Genomic DNA, 4,236 nt, shown 5'->3' with positions numbered 1-4,236 from the left:
AATTCTAGTGTGGCACTATAGGATAAGCACACATGTTACATTATTGTTGTTGATTGCCGGTGAGTCAGCTCCGACTCATAGTGACCCTGTATAGGATTTCCAAGGAGCAGCTGGTGGATTTGAACCACTGACTTGGCTGTTACTAGTCCAGTACTTATCCAATAGTGTCATGCCAGGGATCATCCTGAAGTCCAGTTCATTAATAATAATAAATAAAAATTACATTATATTAACACTTTTTAATTGCTCACAATATAGTATGCTATAACTGAATAACTTAATATGTATTCTCATGTTTAAGATTCACAATTACCTTTAATAATACCATCTCTTTTGTTGTAGTTGTTAAGTGTCTTTGAATTGGCTCTGACTCATAGTCATAATAACCCTTTATAGGGTTTCCAAAGAGCACCTGATAAGTTCGAACCACCGATCTTACTGTTCAAATCAGCCTTTTGGTCTTCTGTTATCCTATAGCACCACACCAGAACTTCAATAAGTGGTACAAATAAAAAACCCTGGTAACATAGTGGGTTGCAAGTTGGACTGCTAATCACAAGGTTTTTTGTCTTCTCCTGAGATCTTTTTTCTTTGGGAGAAAGATAGCACTTTCTGCTCCATAAAGATTACAGCCTCGGAAACCCATCAGGGTTGCTATGAGTCAGAAACAACTCCACCGCACACAACCATCACCACCACTAGTTTACAATCAAATGCTAACTTTAAGGTGGTAGCTTGAATCCACCCAGCAGTACCACATAAGATAGTTCAGGCAATCTTCCATTAAGATTGTAACCAAGAAAAGTCTACGGAGTATTTCTATTCTTCAGTTCCAACTCATAATGATCCTGTATATGGTTTACTAGGAGTCCCTGGTGAGTTTGAATGTCTGGACTTGTTATTTTGTGGATGGGGCTACCACGTCTAAAGGAAACAAGTATCTGGTCTAAGATGGAACCAATAGTTCATGATAGTTTCAGTATTCAATCCTCTGGTGCCAAAGTCAACATGCTTTTAAGAATCAATAATCTTACACCAACAGCTATGTAAATTTAGAAAGAAGAACAACCTTACATGATTTTCTCTTAAATTTCATTCATTCATTTGCATTTAATTGTAACTGATTATAATTTTATGGCTAAGCAGGCATTACTAAAGATTTAAACTCTGTTTTAAGTTCTGAAAATCTAATAGATCCAAGATAAATCAGGTGGACCACGTATTTTATGCTTAACTTTGTTTTCCATGGATAAAATTACTTAGAAGATGAGAAAAAGCATAGATTCAGCATACAAGAAATGCTAAAGAGGCATTTCTCTTGTTCCTTACAATGTTTCTTAAGAAGATAATAGTACTAATTTAAGCAATTAATATACACTTTAACATTGACTGTGTCTCTGAATTACTTTTCTAAATATATTTTTACCGTGGCTGCCAGCCAGACAATTTTTTTCTTTAGTCAATATTAGCCCAAATATAAAGTAAATGGCACATTCTATTTTAGAAATGATAAAACGACATCATAGGAAATGCATGAAAAATTTGTATTTTAATAAGCTGAACCATCCACAGAATGTTAAACCAAAGAAAGATGAACATTTTATGGTTCTAAGATGTTTTTAACTTAAATGGATATGATATATGGTAGAAATTAACCTCTTTTATCCTGTTATGGGTCGGACCCGACTCGATGGCACTTAACAATAACAACAACAACATCCTGTTATGTGGAGTCCTGGTGTGGTACTGTGGGCTAATGTGCTGGACTGCAAAGTCGTTTGAACCATAAGATTGGTGGTTCTAGCTCACCAACGGCTCCTTGGAAACCCGATACAGGGTCACTATGGGTTGGAAATGACACGACAGCACTTAACAACAACAACAATTCTGCTTTTAAGGAGTTCTGTTGGTGTTAAGTGTTAGGTATTTGGATACTAACTACAATGTCAGTGGTTGAAACCCACCAGCTGCTCCTTGGGAGACAGATGAGGCTGGCTTATCCCTGTAAAGATTTACAGTCTCAAATACCTTATGATGGGTTGCTATGAATTGGAATTGACTCAGTAGCAGAGAGATTAGTTTTGGTTTTATCCTGTTTTTAGTGGGCTTTGGTGGCTCGATGGTTAAAGTGCTCTGCTGCTAACCAAGAGGTCAAACACACCAGAAGCCTCATGGGAGAAACATGTGGGAGTCTTCTTTGCAAAGATTTACAACCTTGGCAACCCAATGGGCTGGTTCTACTCTGTTCTAAAGGACCCCTATGAGTCAGAATTGAATCAATGGCAATGAGTTTGGTTTGGTTTATTCTGCTTTGGGGAAAACTTGATGTAAATCCAAAATTACATGCACACACATACACACACTGCTGCTGTATGGCTTACTCCTTCACTACCTGTATCATTTTCTTGGTGATATCCTTTCTAACTATTTCATTTAAAGTTAAGCCCTTTTCTTCCCTCTACTGCCCCTTAGTACTCATTCTCTACCTTCCCTATTTAATTTTCTTATTTAGTGTCCTTTCTTCCTCCCATTGTCTCCAATTGAACTTTCAGGAGAGTTCACCTGTCCTAGAACATTATCTGACACATGATGTTGTTAGTTGCATTAAAGTGAGTACTGACTCATGCCAACCTTATATATAGCAAAACAAAACTCTTCCTAGTCCTGCACCATCCTCACAATTTTTTTGTTTGTATCCATTGTTAGAGTCACTTCATCAGTGTATATCATGGAGGGTTTGACCCTGTGCTTTGTTGTTCTTAAGCGCCATCAAGTAGATAGTGAACCTATGTAAAATAGAATGAAACACTGCCTGGCCCTGCTCCATCCTTACAATTGCTGCTACATTTGAGTGGATTGTTGTTGTCACTGACCAGTCCATCTCGTTGAGGGTCTCCCTCTTTTTCACTTTCCCACCACTTTACTGAGCATGATGTCCTTCTCCAGTAATAGGTCCCTCCTGAAAATACGCCTGAAGTATGAGAGACAAAGTCCTAGCATCTTAACTTCTAAGGAGCATTGTGGTTGTACTTCTTCCAACACAGATTTGTTTGTTCTACTGGTAGTCTATGGTACTTTTCATATTTTTCTCCAATACTGTAACTCAAATGCATCAATTATTCTACAGCCTTTATATTCGTTGGAGGATGTTGGTAATACTAAGGCTTGGGTCAAGTGCATTTTGGTCCTCAAGTTGACACCTTTGCTCTTGAACACTTTCAAGAGGTCTTGTGCAACATATTCACCTAACGTAATCTGTTGTTTTATATTTTGACTGCTGCTTCCATAAGTGTTGATTGTGGACCCAAGCAAAATGAAGTCTTTGAAGACTTTATTTTTTCTTCATTTATCATGATGTTATTTATTGTTTCGGTGGTGAGGATTTTTGTTTTCTTTACATTGAGGTACTGTGGGCTTTGCTTTTCATCGTTTTTTTTTTTTTTTTAAGTCTGCCTCATGTTCAGAAAGCAAGGTTCTGTCATCTGCATATCACAGATTGTTAATGAGTTTTCCTCCAACTCTGATACCACATTGTTCTTCATATAATGAAGTTTCTCAGATTATTTGCTCAGATACAGATTGAATACATATGGTGAAAGAATGGAACCCTGACACAAACTTTTCATTATTTTTAAACCAGTGTCTCCTTGTTCTATTTGAATGACTGCCTCTTGTTTGATGTATAGCTTCCTCATGAGCATGATTAAATGTTTCAGAATAGTCATTCTCCACAGTGTTGTCCATAGCTTCTCAAGACTCACACAGTTGAAAGACTTTGCATAGTCAATCAAGTACAAGTAGACATCTTTCTTTACTTTCTGCTTTCAGCCAAGCTCCACCTGACATCAGCAGTGATATCCTTCATTCCATGTCCTTGTCTGAATCCTGTTGAAGCTCTGGCATTTCCTTGCAGATGTTTTTGAATTATCTTTAGTCACATTTTGCTTGCATGTTATATTAATGATATTGTCCTATAATTGCTGCATTCCATTTATTGGGTTACCTCTTTTGGAATGAGCACAAATATGGATCTCTTCCAATTAGTTGGCCAGGTAGCCGTATTCCAGATTTCTTGGCATAGGTGAATGAGGGTCTCCATTGCTTCACCTGTCTTTTGAAAGATTTCAATTTGTATTCCATCAATTCCCAAAGCTTGGACTTTTGCCAATGCCTTCAGTGCATGTTGGACATCTTCCTTGACTATCATTGGGTCTTCATTATATACTTCCTTTTGAA

The sequence above is a fragment of the Chrysochloris asiatica genome, unplaced genomic scaffold, assembly GCF_000296735.1.
Source record: "Chrysochloris asiatica unplaced genomic scaffold, ChrAsi1.0 scaffold00147, whole genome shotgun sequence".
Lineage (NCBI taxonomy): Eukaryota > Metazoa > Chordata > Mammalia > Afrosoricida > Chrysochloridae > Chrysochloris > Chrysochloris asiatica.
This window is presented reverse-complemented; position numbering follows the sequence as displayed.